The sequence below is a fragment of the Pelophylax lessonae genome (assembly GCF_965119305.1).
Source record: "Pelophylax lessonae genome assembly, chromosome: 11".
NCBI lineage: Eukaryota > Metazoa > Chordata > Amphibia > Anura > Ranidae > Pelophylax > Pelophylax lessonae.
Window position 1 is genome coordinate 68572326 of NC_138778.1, and position 21393 is coordinate 68593718.

The window sequence follows — 21393 nt, forward strand, 5'->3', positions numbered from 1 at the left end:
TCAGTTAGTCTTGCATTTCTTCATGTATGCAGTTGACTAACTTTTTCTTCCATTCTCTCTACAGGTGGGCTCACAGTAGAGATAGACAGTGAGGGAATATAAATTGTATATTATTTGGAAAAAATCCCCACCAAACGAGTTTGTTTGGTGGGGGATGCATCAGTTTCATGCACCTAAAAATGTTTGTATATTTGGACAGTAGAGAAATGTATATCTATATTTTTACACCAAATTTATTTGTAAATTTGTTCTTTCCCTTTTCCAGGTTTGTGGGATACTCCTGAGATTTTGGCTGAAGTTTTTGATAGGAGCCGGCTGCTTCGGAGTCAATGGAGACATGACTCAATTTGGTGGGGGGTGGATAAAGCACCCTCCAAGGTAGGCTAGGTAAATTATAGTGGGGCCTTGCCTGCTTAACAGCAGGGCCATATTGTTCAGCTAGGCTGACATGTGCTCCCAGGTGTTACTGTTGTGCTGGGGAGTCTCCCCACTGTATCCCAATGAGGGATCTCATTGGGCAGTGGAGGAAACCTGGTCAATAGCACACCAGGGCTTGTATCCATCCTAGAAGGGCAGATTCTGCTGCACAGCATTCTGGGAGGGGGTATAAGTCCGTGGGGCTTGCATGTCAGATTGTCTTTGGCGGGAAGCAGAGTCCCAGGAGGGAGGTGATGGCTGTCTTTCCTCCTGTCAGGAAGAATTGGGTGTCCCAGGCGACTGGCCTGAGTGGACACAGGGCTGAGCAGAGCTGCAGTAAGGATCCAAGTGTGCTTAGGACCAGCAGAGCGTTGGGGTCGAGTTTCAGGAAAGCATGCTGAGTCGTGAGTGAGGGGACCACTCCGGAGAAGGTCAAAGGGATCCAGGAGCTAGCAAGCCGGAGCAGGATTAGAGTAAAGGGGGTGCCAGTGATAACCCTGAAGAGTAAAGGGGGTGCCAGCGGTTGGGCCCTGACGTGTAAAGTGTTAAGTGTTGCAGCAGCATTGCAAGTGGCTACCTCAGTCAGTAAAGACTACAGGGAGCAGTGTAAAGGACTTTTGAGCTGTGAGGAAGTAGCAAAAGTCAAGTTTCAGTTCACAGACCGCAAGCCAGATTTACAAGCACCAGTAAGCGTTGGTCGGCCTTCAGCCGGCACCAAGACAGCGCTAGGCGGTGTTTTTCTCAAGTTTCCCAGATTTGTACCTAGTTGAGCTAGAGGAGTGTCCCACTCATTCCCTTCTCCAAGTTCCTACAATAAAACTAAAAACCAAAGATGCTGTTCATTGTCTCAGACCTCACATTTGGGCAACAAGCTTAACTATGGCAGACCCACATCAGGCCCAATGCCTGGAAATACTGCCACGATTAAAAAAAAAAAAAAAAAAAAAACAATCTTGGCTTCCCAGCCGAGACAACGGCAGTATTTACAACTGCCGAGGCTAGACATGACATCATAACGTCATGCCCGGCCCCCAAAGGTCATAGAGATGACTGAGGACCATTCTCTGGCTCACCGATTGCACGGGCGAGAACAGCCACTATGATTGTTCTTACAGTGCAGGGAATCGCCAGGAAAAAAAGAAGATATTCTAATGATGCTTGCAGCTGCAGGCATCATTTAGATATCCCCACTCAAAGTCCAGGATGTCATATGACACTGGGCGGGAAGTGGATAAAGGGATTGTAAAATCAGAAGTTTTTTTTATCCTAATGCATTTCTATGCATTAAGATAAAAAAACGTTGTATGAAGAAGCCCTTCTCAGCCCCCCTTAGCCGCCCTATTACTTACCTGAGCCTGTCTTTATCCAGCGATGTTGCAGGAGTGTATAAGCTGCATTGTACACCTCTTCTCATTGGCTTAGACAGCAGAATTGGCTCCTGGCTGTTGTCAATCAAAATGATTCAGCCAATCAGGAGAGGGAGGGGGCGGGTCGCGGCTCCGTGTCTGAATAGACACAGGGAGCTCTGACTCGGCTCGAGTGCCCCCATAGCAAGTTGCTTGCTGTAAGGGCTCAGAAGAGGAAGGAGGGGGCAGGATAGCCGAAGAAGGGACCAGAGAAGAGGAGGATACGGGCTGCTCTGTGCAAAACAACTGCACAGAGGAGGTAAGTATAACATGTTTGTTATTAAAAAAAAAAAAACTAGACTTCAGAATCACTTTAAGTTAAGGTGGTTGTAAAGTCTAAACATTTTTTTACCCTAATGCATTCCTTGCATTAGGGCAGAAAATGTGTTTATGTGCCAGCATCCCCCCTTAACCCCTCTTTTACTTTTACTTCCCATGCCCTCATTCGATCCATTGCCGTGCATGTCTGCAGCTCTTATCTTCCCTCACTTCCGGGTCTCGCTGGTTTTGCTGGGGCACCAGGAGGCATTGGCTCCCAGTGCTGTCAATCAAAGGCAGATGAGGAAGCGGGGGCAGAGTCCTGCTGTCTGTGTCACAGGAAGCGCTTCCCATGGAGGCACTGGACAGAGGGGGGGTTCCAGGGCACTGGCGGGGGACAGGAAAATAAGAGGTTTGCGACTGCTCTGTGCAATTCCATTGCATAAAGCGGGTAAGTATAGACATGTTTGTTATTTATTTATTTTTTTACATTTACAGAGCTGCACGATTCTGGATAAAATGAGAATCACAATTATTTTGCTTAGAATAAAGATCACGATGCTCGGCGTAACATCATCTATCACATCAAACAAAACAATTGGGCCAACTTTACTGTTTAGTTTTTTTAATTCATTAAAGTGTATTTTTTCCACAAAAAACTGCGTTTGAAAGACCGCTGCGCAAATATAGTGTGACATAAAATATTGCAATGATAGCTATTTTATTCTCTAGGGTCTAAGCTAAAAGAAAATATATATATACAGTATATACAGTCAGGTCCATAAATATTGGGACATGGACACAATTCTAATCTTTTTGGCTCTATACACCACCACAATGGATTTGAAATGAAACAAACAAGATGTGCTTTAACTGCAGACTTTCAGCTTTAATTTGAGGGTATTTACATCCAAATCAGGTGAACGGTGTAGCAATTACAACAGTTTGTATATGTGCCTCCCACTTTTTAGGGGACCAAAAGTAATGGGACATATTAACAATCATAAATCAAACATTCACTTTTTAATGCTTGGTTGCAAATCCTTTGCAGTCAATTACAGCCTGCAGTCTGGAACGCATAGACATCACCAGACGCTGGGTTTCATCCCTGGTGATGCTCTGCCAGGCTTCTACTGCAACTGTCTTCAGTTCCTGCTTGTTCTTGGGGCATTTTCCCTTCAGTTTTGTCTTCAGCAAGTGAAATGCATGCTCAATCGGATTCAGGTCAGGTGATTGACTTGGCCATTGCATAACATTCCACTTCTTTCCCTTAAAAAACTCTTTGGTTGCTTTCGCAGTATGCTTCGGGTCATTGTCCATCTGCACTGTGTGTAACGCTCCTTGCGTTTCTTATAAGGTGTGGATTTTCAGCTGCAAAAATAGTTCCACGTCAGTAGTCATGTAAGAGATATGCTGAGATACCATTCCCAACCTCAATGACTCATCATGTATGGAAGGTCTTATTTCAGCAAGTAAATACACACAGTAATTAAGCTGGTTCCTAGTGTGACTTTATATACATGTGGTAAGACAATGATAAAGGTCTTAGGGATAGGTTTGAGTGGAAGTGGTAGGTGACAGACACTTGAGGTGAGACAGTGCAGATGGATGCAGGAAGGGTTAGCGATCATGTATGATAACAGATGACAGAGTAGCAGGTGCATACAGGAGAGATCAACCCAGTGCAGGAAATAGTAGCAGTAGCCTCAAGAGCTAGCAATCTAGTTATGCAGATGTAAAAGACAGTCCTTGCTATGCAGAGCTAAATAGTGTAAGCCTAGTACAAGTCTATAGAGATTTCCCCTGTGGGGTACTTAGCACTAATAGCGATAGCCGAAGGATCACTCAGGAGATGCGGATGATCCAGTAGCAGGATGCAGGGATCAGCGCAGCGAGGTTCGTCAGCGAGGAGAGCTTGCAAGCATGGAAGCTTCAAGCAAGATTAGTATCCAGGTACTGGTGTTTGAACGAACACATGTGAGTGAGAACCGACGCCCTAAATAGCCATCTAGTCCGGCGCTGGGTGATGACAGCTTCAGCCTTAAAGGGAAACACACCTATATGTGTTTCTTCTGTCTAGGTAGATGGAAATCACCCGGAATAAATGTGATAGGAGGCACTGAGAGTGCCAGAACCTTACACTGTGAAGCGCCATCCAATGAGTTATGAAGCATTTGGCTGAATATGAGCAGATAATATTGTCCGAAACACTTCAGAATTCATCTTGCTGCTTTTGTCAGCAGTCACATCATCAATAAATACAAGAGAACCAGTTCCATTGGCAGCCATACATGCCCACACCATGACACTACCACCACCATGCTTCACTGATGGGGTGGTATGCTTTGGATCATGAGCAGTTCCTTTCCTTCTCCATACTCTTCTCTTCCCATCACTCTGGTAAGTTGATCTTGATCACATCTGTCCATAGGATGTTGTTCCAGAACTGTGAAGGCTTTTTTAGATGTTGTTTGGCAAACTCTAATCTTGCCTTCCTGTTTTTGAGGCTCACCAATGGTTTACATCCTGTGGTGAACCCTCTGTATTTACTCTGGTGAAGTCTTCTATTGATTGTTGACTTTGACACACATACACTTACCTCCTGGAGAGTGTTCTTGATCTGGCCAACTGTTGTGAAGGGTGTTTTCTTCACCAGGGAAAGAATTCTTCGGTCATCCACCACAGTTGTTTTTCGTGGCCTTCCGGGTCTTTTGGTGTTGCTGAGCTCACCGGTGCATTCTTTCTTTTTATGGATGTTCCAAACAGTTGATTTGGCCACACCTAATGTTTTTTGCTATCTCTCTGATGGGTTTGTTTTGTTTTTTTCAGCCTAATGATGGCTTGCTTCACTGATAGTGACAGCTCTTTGGATCTCATATTGAGAGTTGACAGCAACAGATTCCAAATGCAAATAGCACACTTGAAATAAACTCTGGACCTTTTATCTGCTCCTTGTAAATGGGATAATGAGGGAATAACACACACCTGGCCATGGAACAGCTGAGCAGCCAATTGTCCCATTACTTTTGGTCCCTTTAAAAAGTGGGAGGCACATATACAAACTGCTGTAATTCATACAACTTTCACCTGATTTGGATGTAAATACCCTCAAATTAAAGCTGAAAGTCTGCAGTTAAAGCACATCTTGTTTGTTCCATTTCAAATCCATTGTGGTGGTGTATAGAGACAAAAAGATTAGAATTGTGTCCATGTCCCAATATTTATGGACCTGACTGTATATATATACATATATATACACACACACACACACACACACACACATGTACAATATATATATATATATATATATATATATATATATATATATATATATATATATATATAATGTTTGGAGGTTCCAAGTAATTTTCTAGCCAAAAAAAATAATGAAAAATTGTTATCAAATACTTACCATAATTCTCCTTTCCTGATGGACTCCAGGGGAGCATATGTTTTGGGTTTAGCACCGCCTCCAATCCTACCCTATTGGACCCAACTCCCATAAATATTTGCTCCTGTTCAGCATCCATGTTCTTTTTTTTATTATTTATTATTTATTTATCAATATTTTAATTATTACAAAATTTGATAAAAAACCTCAAATAATACACCATCCATAATTCTATAGAATACAGAGAAAAAGGTACAATTAATTTACCAAAACTTCCTTTCCTCCCCTCCCATCATGGATGCAGAATAGAGCCCTGTGACAACAGATCTGGTCTGGGGGGCAGAGGAATTTAATTCTGGACACTGAGTAGCATCAGAAGAGGGAACCAGGGCCTGTTGGGCCAAAAGGGGATTACCGTCACTATCACTGCCGCTTCAGTCCTGAGTCTCCGCAGGAACGGGAGAACCACTGGAACCGGAGGGAAGGCGTAGGCTCTGCGGAACCTCCATTGGTCTGTGAGGGCACCCACTCCTAGAGCTTGGGGATCTCGGAACCCTTAAATAATACTTTGGTAACTTTTTGTTGCAGGGGACGCAAAGAGGTCGACCTCTGGAGAGATCCCCAGGGTCAGAATCCACTCAAAGACTTCCTTATGGAGAGATCATTCGTTGTTGTCTACGGCTAAGGCCGGCTTGCAGGCCATGCCAACTTTTAGATAGACTGGCTTGAGGTCGGAGTCAATCCACCTGTCCAGAGGGTCCTTGAATGAAACTGTATTCTCCAATGGAAGGGTCACATGCTTGACCAACCTCATCACAGCCATGTGCATCCATGAGAAAGGAAGACTCCTGGTATTTCATCTCTTCCTCCTTAAAGGGATACAGCTTCGTCATCTTCGAGAGCATTAAGTTTTTCTTTTCACTCTACTTCACTCATCCGTGATGACTTCACCCAACTCTCCCAAAAATGGAAAATGTAGGCGCTCTTTACTTAGTTGCTTGGAGAACTTCCTTCGCTTAGGCAGAGAGACCACTGGATCCTCCCAGCTTAGAGCTTCTCTCATCTTCCTAACTAAGGGAGGGACCAGTCCAAAGTCGAATCCCAGACAGGTATCCTCAGCCCCTGAGTCACTGTCCGAGAACATGGCCGAAGGGTGACTTGGCTGCGATGACCCCAATGTGTCTTGGCCCTGAGCCTCTCTGAGAGGAGAGCATGGAGGGTTTAAGGTGGGCTCTGAGCATGGCTGACCCCCAATTCCATTAGAGAATCCTTAAGGACCCGCTTCACAAAGGATTCCAGTTGTTGGTCCGTGCTCTCTCTTTCACCCGCAGCTTGAATGAAACAACATGCACAGAGACCTTGAATCAGGAACTCAAGAGCCGCATCCCCAGCACCCTGTCCTGTAGCCTGTTAAGGAGGCTTGGTCTCTAAGGAGCCTGGAGCCAGACAGAGACCTGCGTCTGGACCTCGAAGAAGAATGCCGGTGATGCAATTTGGAATGGTTGTCTTCCTTGCGTGGAAGATGGGGATTAGACCTAGAAGGGCTGCAAAAAAAAGAAAAGACAGAAGACACAAAAACAGGGAGCAAGAGACATGACACCCCCCCCCCCCCTCACACCCTACAACCACTTCCCCAGCACATGACCCTACCAGGTATCTGTAAGAGGGCTGGCCACAGGAGGCTTCCATCTCTGGACGCTGACCTGCAGAACTGAGGCAGATAAAAAATCAGAGAGGGGGGGGGGGTTAGCTCCATAAATCTAGGAAGCAAGTCCTACCTGCTGCCACCTTCCTAGCGCCGCTATGCCCACGACCATTCCTGCAGGACACTAGGCCTGAATCCATTTCAGGTGGCACTGCTTGGCATCATACTGTGCATGCGCGACCGCGCCATCTTGCCGCCAACCACGCATGCACAACCAAGCCTCAATCCTGAGGTGGCCATGCATGCACAGAAGAAACACACGGCGGCGGCTTGGGATGCGGAAGTGGACAGGCCACCGTAAACCACTAGGCACCAGGGAAGAACCACCAGGGAAGAAAAATAAAGTAGAGGAGAGAGAGAAAAAAAAAGCAATCAAATATACACAGACTGCTGCCATGGAGGTCATTTACCCAACCTGTGCAATACACCAAGGACCAGGAAGCTCACACCGGACTTCAAGACAAAATAAGGTCACTCGTAGCAGCTGGGCTTTTAGGCCAGTAGTTTAGCCTGCCTGTTGGGGATCAGGCACCAGCCTTTCTTCTATTGTCCACTCCATACCCTGCTAATAGCCAGGGCTTAACGAAGTAAGGCGACCCATGTTCCCCAGTCCACATCCAATTATCACTCTGATAGGAACTGGGCACCCTCCAGGTGCAACCGGAGGAGGACAAAAAAAGAACATGGATGCTGAACAGGAGCAAAGATTTATTGGAGTGGGGCCCTATAGGGTAGGATTGGAGGTGGGGCTAAACCCAAAACGTATGCTGCCATGGAGTCTGTCAGGAAATATTGATTTTACCTTGTAAGCAACAAGTGTCCGAAAAAGGCTTAGTCTTTAAGAGGTTAAACTGCCCTCCTTTACAGACGGAAGTTCATTCCTTTGATCTAAAAGAACAAAATGATACACTGTAAATCATTGTGTTTATAGTTATCTCGCAGCCTTAAGGCTGCATTCACATGTCAGCGTATTGATCGCGGGCAGAATCGCCGCGATTCCGCCCGCTATCCAGAAATAATTGCAAATCGCGGGACGCCTGTGCGTTGCCCGTGATTTGCAATAGCACCCCAAACGCTGTGCGATGTTGCCGCGATTTCCGCCTGCTGAATCGCCGTAACATCGCGCAAAAAAAATTGCGGGACGCATTACGCTCCAAAGAAGCTCTTGTACTTTTTTGGGCGTAATGCGTCCCGCGATTTTTTTTGCGCGATGTTACCGCGATTCGGCAGGCGGAAATCGCGGCAACATCGCACAGCGTTTGGGGTGCTATTGCAAATCACAGGCAACGCACATGCGTCCCGCAATTTGCAATGCTTTCCGGATCGTGGGCGGAATCGCGACGATTCTGCCCGCGATCAATACGCTGACATGTGAATGCAGCCTAAGGCCCTGTTCACACCTGAGCGTATTTCAGCTCGTAAAACACTCATCTCTAAAGTTTTAAAACGCCCAACAAGCAAAATCCCATTCATTTCAATGACCCTTGTTCACATCGCAGTGTTTTGTCACCTGAAGCAAAATGCCTGAAGCTCAAAAAAGCACATGAGTTTCTTTTTTGGCAGATTACAAGCATTTTTGTTAGATGTCAATGCCTGCCTCCAAACACCTGCAAAAAACTGCCTGAAAAAAAGCACGAAAAAACACCTGAAAAAAAGCACAAAAAAACGCATTAAAAAAGCAAGAAAAAACGCCTGAAAACGATATGTTTAGGTGTGAATGGAGCCTAAAAATGTTGATACACATTAAGACTCTTTTTTTTGACAGCTGTGAGTGAGCAGAGAACAGCTCTGCTCTGTATGAATCGAGGAAATGCGGTTTTAAGATCGTGAGGGGGGAGGGGTGAATCGAGATCACAATTTTTTAACAATTAATCGTGCAGCTCTACTTTACAATCACTTTAATAATAAATGCTTGCAAATAATTTTTTAAAACCAGGGTTTAGTGTCACTTTCATTGTATATTTTAGAGCAAAGGTATCTGTAATCAATACAGTAATACAGTACTGGATGCAAATTTCGAATATCTTTTTCTACTTGGCCATTTTCAATAAATAACACCCCACAAATCCAAATCTATATTCACATCTATTTGATAAATTTCCACTGCCTGGCCCTCATTCAATCCGATTCAGGGACGTTTGCAGCTCTTCTCTCCCCTCACTTCCGGGTCTCATTGGCTTGACTGCTGAGAAGCATAGGCTCATTTATTAGCAGCTAATAAACCAATACCTTGCCCCCCAAAAAGACACAGGCACTGATTAAGTTGGAAATAGGGCAAGGCCACAGCTTTATTGAACTTTGCAAAAGTAACAACTTTCCAAATGTACCAAACAGTGCCAGTCACGGTTATACTGTGAGCACCCGACAATGCCAGTCACAGTTCTACCGTGAGCACCCATAAAACATAAACTTACATAGTCTAAGAGGCCTGTCCTTACCATCAGTGCCAGACAGACATTAGACTGACCCCAGAATTTAACTTGAGGGCATAGCCCATAAAGCAACATCAATTGCTGGCAAAGGTCAAAACCGCCAATAAAGCTGTGACAAAACATCACAACGGGCGGGGGGGGGGGGGGGGGGGGGATGGTTGTTCAACTCTTGTAACAGCTGAATCTCCTCAGAACTCCACCCCCAGTCACCTCAGGTCTTTGTAGCCAATCCCAAGGGAGCTACTTAACTTCCCTTTTAGGTTCAAACCCGCTGTGATGCCATGTTTCCAGCAGTCAAGGCTCCCTTTCCCTAAAGGAGGTTCAAGGGGCCTTCATTGCTGGCTCTCAGTGCTGTCAATCAAAGTCAGACAAGGGAGCGAGGCGAGTCCCGCGGTCTGTGTCAATGGAGGCAGCAGCGGGGTTCGGGTGCGAGCACTCACGAATGCCCCCAAGGAAAGGGGCTTCCTGTGGGGACACTGGATAGAGGGGAAGGGCCAGGAGTACTGGCGTGGGACCCGAAAAGAAGAGGTTTGAGGCCATTCTGTGCAAGAGCAGGTAAGTATAGAAGTGTTTGTTATTTATTTATTTTTATTTTTTTAAATTTACCTTTACAAACACCTTAATATTACATGCTTGGATAGAATTTTTTAAAACCAGAGTTCAGTGTCACTTTCATTATATATTTTGGAGAAAAGTGATCTGTAATCAATACAGTACAGGATGCAAATTTCAAATATCTTTTTCTACTTGGCCATTTTCATTAAATAATACCCCACACGTCCAAATCCATATTCACATCTACTTTGAAATGTTTCCGCTGCCTGGTCTGGTGCAGAAGAGGCCATATGAGTGTTCACAAGGCATCTGGTAAGGAAAAGGTTACGCTTGCTATATTAAAACACGCATGGTCATTACTCATGGAGTTCAGGCGCTCACGTTACATACAATGAGAGAGATTGTAGTGAACCGATAAGGTTCATATTAGTCAGAGTTGTGTATAATGGCAGGAAAGGGGAAATAGATCCGTGAAGAATGAAAGGAAAGGATTATGCAGCTGTTAGAAAGAATGAGATTATGGAAAATGATTCCGCCTCCTCTCCCTCCTTGTATTACTGGTGTGATGTGCTCTTTTGTAGGCTCACCTGCCTCTTCTCCCTCTCTCTTGCTGTAGGTTTTTTTGCCTCTGTGCCACGGGTCATGAGCTCGGTGCAAGATGCCTATCCCTGGAACAGAGACAAAACTCAGCGGAGAGGCAGAAGTAGGGAAGGGGTGGGGATTGCAGAGAAACGAAGGAGAAGGAAGGAGGAAAACAAGATTAGGAGGAGGAGGGTAGACAGAGGGTCTGAGGGGGAAAGGACGATGGAAAGAAGAGGAGGGCGATTCAAGAAAGAAGCCTGGAGAAAATGCAGGAAATTGAAGTTCTAGGGGAGTAAGCTTAGTAATGACAGAGGAATTGTTCATAGGGAAAAACAAGAATGACGCTGCAGAATATTTATATATGCACTAGAATTTATTATCCTGGGAAAGCAGGGAACTGCAACATTGAAACCGAAGGTGAACTCAGATCACAAATTCAATTTGTACTCTAGAGTAGTCTTGTTTTTATTCATTAATAAGGGCCCATTTAAGTGCCGGTTCACATTTATGCGATGCGGGAACGCTGCGAATATACAGCGTGTTCCCGCATCGCATACTCACAACAGGCAGTTCACACTGCCATATGCGATACGCTTGGGTTGTCAATTCAAGGTTAACGACACCCCCAGATCAGATCACATATCGCAGTGCGATCTGAAAGTTCGCACAGAATCGAATCGCACTAGTGTGAACCACCATGCAAACCGATTCTGCTGTGGACCAAAAAAAAGGTTCTGTGCTTGTTTCAGTGGGATTGCGGTGCGAATTCAGCCATACAAACTGTATGGCTGAATTTGTACCGCACAGACATCGCATGTAATTTTAGGAGCAGTGCTCTCCGAATTACATGCGATCTCTGTGATCGCACAAATGTGAACCGGCATTAAGGGCCCATTCACAGTAGGAACTGCATGTGAATCCCACAGAATCATAGTTACATAGTAGTTGAGGTTGAATAAAGACAATAGTCCATCCAGTTCAACCTGTGTAGGTGTGATCATTTCCCATACCCCTGAAAGTTTTTATCATTGAGATGTATGCCCAGAAGTCTTTTAAAAGTAGGCCATACTCCCCGCAGTTACCACCATTTGGTATTTACTATAAAGAATCCCCGTTTAGCCTGAGGTTAAAACGCTTCTCCTCTAATCACATTGTATGGCCTCGTGTCCTCATGCATTCTTTGCGACTGAATCGTTTTTTTTCTATGCTGAGATCACCATTGAGGTATTTGTAAATTGCTATCATGTCCCCTCTCAGGCATCTCTTCTCCAGGGAGAATAAATCAAGCACTTCTAAACGCTCTTCGTAATTAAGGTCCTCTAATCCCCTAATAAGTTTTGTTGCCCTTCTCCGTACTCTCTCCAGCTCCCCAGCTCCAACACATCCCTTCTGAGGACTGGCGACCAGAACTGGACAGAATACTCCAGATGTGGTCGGACCAGTGATTTATAAAGTGGAAGGATTATAGTTTTGTGTCTGGAATACATCCCCTTCCTTATGCATGCTAGGATTCTGCCGGCTTTGGCAGCCGCAGCTTGAAATTGCATGCTATTGTTAAGTCTATCTGCTACTAATGCCTCGTACACAGGCATCGATTATTGGCCGTGAATTTTCGGCCAACGTCCGATCGGCCGATTTTAGGCTTGTTAGTATGATGCTTCCGACAACCGACTCTTCGGCCGAAAAAAATCTGGTGTGCAGGCTATAAAATTTTTGTTGGCCGTCAACACCACGGCCGATTTTCCATCAGTCAGTACAGATTTCGGCAGACAAAAATCTGATGAGCAAGACTGGGCATGCTCAGAGAAGAAAAAACACAGAGAAGTAAACCAGCACATGACATCACTTCTGAAGTAGATTTTTGTTGGACGAGAAAATTTGTGTGCAGTCTAGGCACATTCCAACCAACAAAACACCACTCTGGACAAAAGTCGGACGATCGGTCGGCCGATAATCGTTGCGTGTGTACGAGGCATAAGACTCCCAGATCTTTCTCCATTTTTGATACCCCCAGAGGTCCACCCCCCCCCCCCCCCAGCGTGTATTTTGCCAATGCGTTATTAGTCCCTAAGTGCAATATCCTCATTAAACCTTATTTGCCATGTAGTTGCCCACTCTGTTATTTTGTTCAGGTCATTCTGCAAGATTTCTGCCTCCCGATATGAAGTTATTGCCCTGCTCAATTTTGTGTCATCTGCAAACACTGAGATTGAGCTACTGACCCCGTCCTCAATGCTATTTATGAATAAATTGAGCGTGTTCCGGTTCGATTCACTGAAATCGCACTGTACCACACCTAAAGTAGTGCAGGCAGTACTTTCTGAAATGCACTGCAACTGGATCGCATGGTACATTCGCACTGCGATTGCGACCTGCATTTGTGGTGTTGCTAACTTCGCACCGACACCTGGTCACAAGGCCAGTGCAGTTTGAACAGGTTGTGGGAAATCAACACAGAATGCAGGTGTCCCACACCACATTCTAGTGTGAACGGGCCCTAAGTTATATTTATAGTTCAAAGTGCAGATGTTTCATGTGTTTTATGGTTAAAGCCAATATTAAAGGGGAAGTCCACCCTAACACTAAAATCTCTAAATCTACAGGCATCCATGATCTAACACTAACCTATCTAGCCCTGTAGAAATCACTATACATACCTTTTTTTAAGGAGATCTGGTCCCATGCTGAGCTGTCAGCGGCAACAGAAGCCCCATAGTAACTATGTGGGTGACATCCATGGGCATGCGCAGAAAGTGTGCCAGATGTGCCAGGGCACACCCTAATCACCCTGTGCAGAACAGATTCCCTCTACTGACCTGGCTCTCCATCCTTCTCCACCCACAGCGCTGCAGGCTTCCCTCCTCCCCTCTCCTATGGGCTGTTGCTTCGGGGATGTTTTAGGATGAGTGAGGAAATATGTAATTTACCAGCCCCTTCCCTTTCTGAATGAACATCGTGAGTGATCGGTAGTGTGTGTTTAAGCTTTGGGGTGCACACCCTAATGCCAAAGGCTGTGCACACCTATGGTGACGTAACTTGCAATTTATTTTGCCGCTGTTGTCAGCTGTCTCCTCTTCAGAGCTTCCGACGCTTGAGACCAGACTGCAGCGGCTTCAAAAAAGGTATGTATAGCGATTTCTTCTTTACATGGTTAGATGGGTTAGTCTTAGATCATGGATGCATGTATATTCAGAGATTTTAGTGTTAGGGTGAACTTCTCCTTTAACCACTTCAATACAGGGCACTTTCACCCCCTTCCTGCCCAGGCCAATTTTCAGCTTTCATTGCTGTCACATTTTGAATGACAATTGAGTTGTCATACAATGCTGTACCCAAATTAAATTTGTATAATTTTTTTCACACAAATAGAGCTTTCTTTTGGTGGTATTTAATCACCGCTGGGTTTTTCATTTTTTACTGAAAAAAAATAGAAAAAGACAATATTTTGAAAAAAAAAATTCTTCTTAGTTTCTGTCAGTAAAGTTTGTAAAGAAGTAATTTTTCTCCTTCACTGATGTGCGCTGATGAGGCGGCACTGATAGGCTGCACTGATGGGCACTGATGAGGTGGCACTTATGAGGTGGCACTGAAGGGCACTGATGAGGAGCATTAATATGTCACACTGAGGGGCACTAATAAGTGACACTGATATGCGGCACTGGTGAGCACTAATAGGTGGCACTGATGGGCACTGATAGGCACCACTGGTGGGTGGCACTTGTGAGCACTGATGGGCGGCACTGATGGGCAGCACAGATGAGCAGGCTTTGATGAGCACTGACTGGCATCACTGATAGGCACTGATTGAGGTCACTGGTACACTGATTGGGGTCACTGATGGGCACTGATTGGTGTCACTGATGGGCATTAATGGGTGTCACTGATGTGCACTGTTTTTGCTTTACTGTAATCAGGGCATTAATGATCGGTGTCCTGATTACTTGTCCTTGACTCCCCTTTAAGGAGGAGCTGCTGATCTGCTCTCCTCGCCACACTCTCACAGTGTGAGTCGAGGAGCGCCGATAAACGGCACTTCAACCAGCTGTGATTGGCTCTTTACCAAGATCGGAGTTCCGCCTTGTCCTAGGAGCAGAGCGTGGCCAAAATCGCTGCGTGACCCCAGGGCACGCGAGAGTAGCTGTTCTGGTGCGCTGTCATAAGACGTCCTCCCAGAACAAGAGGCGCACCGCTCTGCTGGGCAGGCGGCAAGTAGTTAAAGTGTATGTAAACTCTAAGCAATAAATTGCTCGCATTTAGTCTGTTAAAGCGCAACTAGATGAAACCTAAAAATTCTCCCTTGTATAAGGCCCCTTTCACACCAGTGGACCTGTCCGTTTATCAGGCCGACCCCATCGGACCACCCATTGTTCTCTATGGGGTGGTGGATGTCAGCAGACATGTGCTCACTGTCACCCGCCGGCATCCACACATGCCATCTGTCCAGGGGATTTGACCGGATGACATTTGGATGGAACCGGATATGCAGTCCGTTTACATCCAACCGCCCTATAGAAAGTAGCAGGCTGTGTCTGTGTCCGCTCTCTGTATAGTGGAGCAGACACGGACCTGTCATCCGCCTGCTCAGTGGGGATCAGCAAAGAGATTCTGCCCCATGTGAAAGGGGCCTTAGGGTTCCATTTACACTGCAAGGGTTAAATTCTAGGACAGGAAGTGTGTTAATGACAGGATTACTAGCTTAAAATAAGAGAGAAAAAAAAAAAGAAAAGAAAAGGAATGCAACCACCACATCTAAGGATCAGTAAACTGCAATACTATCAAGTTTTTGTTCTTTAGATAAACTTTAAATAAGTTGACCTGGTCGCATTTATAAATTCAATGTAGCTTGGTGCATTCTCCCCTCCCCCCAAAAAAAAATAAAAAATATTACTTGATTAGGCAAAGCCTACATTCACTGTAATCAATCTTTATAAATGACAGATCAGAAATGTTTATCTTTAAAATATGAGATTATTTTCTCTAAAAGATGGTAAGCTACAACAATGACGTGGATCTCCCTACCTATATTTAACCCTGGTGTCAGTATCTTCCTGGAAAGCTGGTACGGGGTGTGAATGTCAGTTATTTTTATCAGGCAGTGTGATAGGTTCTCCTTTAACACTGCACTTGCACTGACTAGTGAAGACAATTGTAAACAGTGGGGTTGATTTACTAAAACTGGAAATTGCAAAATCTGGTGCAGCTCTGCATGGTAGCCAATCAGCTTCTAACTCCAGCTTTTGCAATTAAGCTTTGACAAATACCCTGGAAGCTGATTGGTTTCTATGCAAAGGTGCACCAGATTTTGCACTGTCTCTTAAAACAATAAAAGTTATAAGGAAGGAAAAGATGTGCAAAGTTTTGGATCTAATGTCTGTTTTTAGTGTATTAAGTAAAGTACTATTATTGCAGCCAAATTGCCAGAGTCGTACCTTGTATCTTGTTTTTTTTTTTCCAAGGGCCTCATTCACACAGGCATATTTAAGCGCACACCCAAGTGAGGGCGGTGTCTGCCTGTAAGGAAATGCACAGGTGTTCCATGCATCCCCGTGCAGGCTGTCATATCAGATGGGATGCAGTGGTTGCCAATTTGACAGCCATATGGGTGCTTGTCCCTAAACTCACACTGCCTGCTCTCGGGGACACATACCCATATGATTGATAAATTGGGAGCGGTGCCCCAATTGACATGAATGGGACTGCTTGCACACAGATGCACAGAACACCTGTGCATCCCTTTGGGAGCCAACACGGTCCTCGCAAGGGGGTGCACTTACGTACGCCCATGTGAACAAAGCCTACGTATGGCTGACAGCAGTTTTAGGAACACTGATCTGGTGTGCAGCATTTTGCAAGGCACATTTATGTACACACTCTCAGGAACAGAGATTTTCACGCTTGCTGGACAACATCCTATGCACCAATAGATTGAGGGTAGCCATCGCTGTGGCAAGGTCAACTGATCAGCTTACCCTTCCCACATAGGGTAGTCACCTTTAACCACTTCAGCTCCAGAAGGTTTTACCCCTTAATGACCAGGCCATTTTTTTCGATTCGGCACTGCGTTATTTTAATGAAAAATTGCGCAGTTGTGCGACTCTGTACCCAAATACAATTGATGTCCTTATTTCCCCACAAATATAGCTTTCTTTTGATGGTATTTGATCACCTCTACGGTTTTTAGATTTTGCGCTATAAACAAAAAAAGATCGACAATTTTAAAAAAAAACAATATTTTTTACTTTCTGCTATAAAACATTCCCAATAAAAAAATTTAAAAATCAAATTTTTTTTATCAGTTTAGGCCAATTTGTATTCTGCTACATATTTTTGGTAAAAAAAAAAATCCCAAAAAGTGTATTTATTTATTTTTTTTGTTTTTATTAGTAATGGCAGTAATCAGCAATTTTTAGCTGGACTGCGACATTGCGGTGGACAGATCGGACCCCTAACTGACATTTTTTGGGGACCAGTGAAATTAATACAGTAACCAGTGCTAAATAATATGCACTGTTACTGCATAAATGACACTGGCAGGGAAGGGGTTAACACTGGGGGTGATCAAAGGGGTTAATGTATGCCTAACAATGCTTACTGAATGTGACGGGGAAGGGCTCTGTGACAAGCACAGAGAGATCGAGGTTTTAGCTTAGCTGAAACTCCTGATCTCTCTCTGCCTGTGAGACAGAAGACTCGCCTGCTTTGTTTACATAAGCAGGCAGGTCTTCTGTCAGTTTCTCTGACGATTGCGAAAAGGCCGACGGCGATCGCCGCTGCTCCTCCCGTGGGCTGCCTCCCGCTGTGTCTAATCACAAGGTAAACGAGGCTCCGGCGGCGCGCGTGGCGCTGAGACCACGTGCACGAAATCACGTAGATATACGTGATTTTGCACAGCCGAGCCACCCTGCCGCAGTATATTTGCAGTGGGCAGTTAGCAACTGGTTAACAGAAGCTGTCTGTAACACTCGCTACCACACTCAGACAGAAATGTAAAACATTTTACTTTACAGTAGCTTATCCAGAGAGGTAGAGTTCCCTTAAGCAAAGCTTTAATCATTTTTTCATCTTTCCATCTATTAAATCTTCTGCCCTTGTTTTAACTTTGGATAGTAAAACATTTTTTCATCTGCCAGTAAATACCTTATACAGCACACTTCCTTTTTCTTGTCTCTTTTAGGAATGCCTAATTTTGTGATGAGGATCATTCCACAGGGTAGGTGTTTTGTTTCCCCTGCACTGGAACGCTGACTCGTTGATGAGTTTGCAAGCTGAGGCACGACCCGATTCGCTCAAGTGGGACCAGTTTCTATGCGACTGGAATGGTATTTCCATGTTCATTCCACCACCTACGACTAGGTCCCCAAGAGTGTTTTTAGATGCTGCAGCCTCAGTGGGTTTTGCAGCCATTTTTGGCTAGCTGTTGGCCCCCAGAAGTGTTCAACATTCCCAGCTTTGCTCAGACTTCAGCTTTGTCTACCTGATACTTGCTGCAGCAGTCACATGGGGCCCTGGTTGGTCTGGCAACACAGTGATTTTCTTTACTCATAATTTGGCTACATCTGAAATTATCAATAAGGCTAGATCTGGCTCCCTCCTCATCATGTCCTTCATGCGTAGGTTGACATAGATAGGCCTTACTTACAAATTTTATTTTCTTGGTGAATTTATCAGTGATAACAACAGTATTCTAGCAGAGGGCCTATCTCATTTTAATTTCCCAAAATTGTTCTTACAGCACCCTGAAGCAAATCCGGTGGGCATGACAGTACCACCTTACTCCCTACTGGTCAAGGATTAGTCGCACTCTGGGCTCAGGCGGTTAACCTGGTCAATATTTTGTTATCCAGAAACACAATCAGAGCTTACACTATGGGTTGGAAGACTTTCGTTAAGTTCATGTCCCTATACCCTTGCAGTTTCCCTGGGGATGTCAAACATGTGATGGCTTTCGCTGCCTATTGCCATAGTGAATCGTCCCTATCTCTCAATACTATCAAGTTATATCTCTCAGGTATTCAGCATTTCAGGTCCCTGCAGGATCCTGGTAGTCCTTCCATTTTTGCAGCCCTCAAAGCTATTTTGAGTGGTATTCAGAAAACTCAGGGGCAGTCACGTTTATGACGTTTACCAGTTACCGGCCAGATGTTCAGAGGCATGTCAGACATGTTGTCCCTTTCCCCGTTTGGTGTAGGTCCCAGTTTAGTACTCAAAGCAGGCATTTATTTATGTTTATTTGGTCTCTTCAGTCCCGGGGAGGTGTCCCTGGCCGGTTGTCATGCATCTGTGCTAATTAAAGGCAGTCTCACTCGGTTCCCCGACCATTTTTCTCTACAACTTCCCAACAATAAAAACAGGCAGACGGGCCAGGGATTTGTGGTCAATATTACAGAACTAAAAGTAGCTGGTGCCCAGTAGTTGTGTTTGACCTACTCGTCAAAGAGATCGCAGCTGCTCCTCTTAACAGTCCGTTACTCCCTTTCCCAACATGTCCTCTCACTTACAAGCAGGGCATTTGCTACTTTACTTGACTAAATTGTTCATGTTATCCTGTGATAACCACTTCTGGACCGGAAGGTTTTCCCCCTTAATGACCAGGCCCTTTTTTGCGATTCGGCACTGCGTTACTTTAATGGACAATTGCACAGTCGTGCGACGCTGTACCTAAATAAAATTGATTAACTACTACAACCTGAAGTGTGCCAAAGCGGTGCTGGTCAATACACCTAAAAGAGGGCAAGAAACACAAGCGTAGTACGAGAGTATATGCTTTAACCTCTTTCGGACCGCCCGTCGCAGATATACTGTGACAGGCTGGTCCTCCTGCGTGAACCGACATAGCCCTATGTCGGTCGTGCACCTGCCCCCACTGGGCAGCAGAGACACCAATGCACAGGGCCGGCGGCTCCAATTGCCGCCAGCCATCCACGATCGCTCCCCGCTGAGAGAGAAGGATGGGCAGAGCTGTTGTAAACACAGCTGACCGTTCTTCTCTCTGGAATGATTACAGAGCGCCTGTGATCCTTCTATATAGGATCACAGGTCTCTGTGATCATTTCACAATCCCAACCCCCATACAGTTTGAAACACGCCCCTAGGTACACATTTAACCCCTTGATCACCCCTAGGTTAACCCCTTCCCTGCCAGTGTCATTATTAACAGTGCATATGTTTAGCATTGATTACTGTAGTAATGTCATTGGTCCTCCCAAAAGTGTCAAAAATGTCAGTTAAGGGTCCGATCTGTCCGCCGCAATGTCGCAGTCCCGCTAAAAATCGCAGATCGCCGCCATTACTAGTAACAAAAAATAATAATAATAAAAATGACATAAATCTTTCCCGTAGTTAGTAGACACGATAACTTTTGCGCAAACTAATCAAAATACGCTTATTGCGATTTTTTTTTTTACCAAAAATATGTAGCAGAAAACAAATTGCCCTAAAATGTTAAAAAATTTAGATTTTTTTTATTTTTTTTTGGGAATGTTATATAGCAGAATGTGAAAAATATTGTTTTTTTTTTTTTTTTTTTTTTTAGAATTGTCGCTCTTTTTTTGTTTATAGCGCAAAAAATAAAAATTGCACAGATGATCAAATATCACCAAAAAAGCTCAATTTGTGGGAAAAAAAGGACATCAATTGTATTTGGGTACAGCGTCGCACGACCGCGCAATTTTTCGTTACAGTAACGCAGTGCCAAATCACAAAAAATAGTATGGTCATTAAGGGGGTAAAACCTTCTGGAGCTGAAGTGTTTAATGAATAAAAAAGAAAAACCATGCAAGAAATATTTACAGTAAATGTATTACAAAACATTCATAAGAAACACTCAAAATACAAAGGTGTAAAAGTGAAATGCAACCAAGCAGAGTCCAACGGGTCTTTGGTACAGTGCAGAGATCTGATCACTTGAAAATGAGTTCAATCTACGAAAACAATTCAAATTATTCCTTCAGCTTCTTAATGCCTCTAAACAAACCATAGCCAAAGCTTGGAAGACTACCTCTTTGAAACTTGTAGAAGTTAAACATAGGATGAATAATGGATTATTACATGCAAAAATGGAAGCCATGGATTGCGATAAATTTAGTACTTTTATAAGCATTTGGGACCGTTGGATTAAACATGGCCTATCACCGGGTTTTGAGGAACAGGTACTAAATGCTTGGTAGTTAAGACTTACGGTATATTTTATTTACTTTGTATTAACTTTTGTGGTACAAGTTCTATTCTCGATGCCCTCTCCTTTACCCACATTACCCTACCCACACCCTGCTGACTTCTTCCTTTTCCTTTTTTTTTTTTTCCCCACAGCCATGTTCTGAATACCTTCTCAAAATCTTAATATCTCAGAATATCATATTAATAATTCTACCTTTTTCTTTTGTTCCTTCCTTTTGTGCAAACTTCACTATACAGTATAACATTTATAATACTTCTGTAACAATAACAGTATTTCTACTTCTGTTTTTGTTTTGTAACTTGCTTTATGGCTGTTTTATAAAACTCAATAAAAGTATTGAACGAGAAAATGAGTTCAATCGGAACTAATTATTACAAAGAGGGTCTCAAAGAGAGAAGCTGCTGCTGTGCTCTCGCTTTAGAAAATTTACCTAATTGGAGGAATTGGAATTGATCTAAGGACTCCAATTT

At 44.2% G+C, this 21393-nt stretch overlaps 1 protein-coding gene across 3 annotated transcripts in view; it reads right to left on the reverse strand.

The window, feature by feature from the left end:
• Positions 1-21393, reverse strand: part of SLC16A5 (solute carrier family 16 member 5) — a 134634-nt gene that overhangs the window by 107374 nt on the left and 5867 nt on the right. The window contains exon 2 of one of the 3 annotated variants that reach the window (XM_082272357.1): positions 10752-10832. The exons of the other annotated variants lie outside the window; for them this stretch is intronic. The gene's annotated coding sequence lies outside the window, so the exon portion shown is untranslated. The remainder of the gene's footprint in view (positions 1-10751; positions 10833-21393) is intronic. 3 annotated transcript variants of the gene reach the window in all.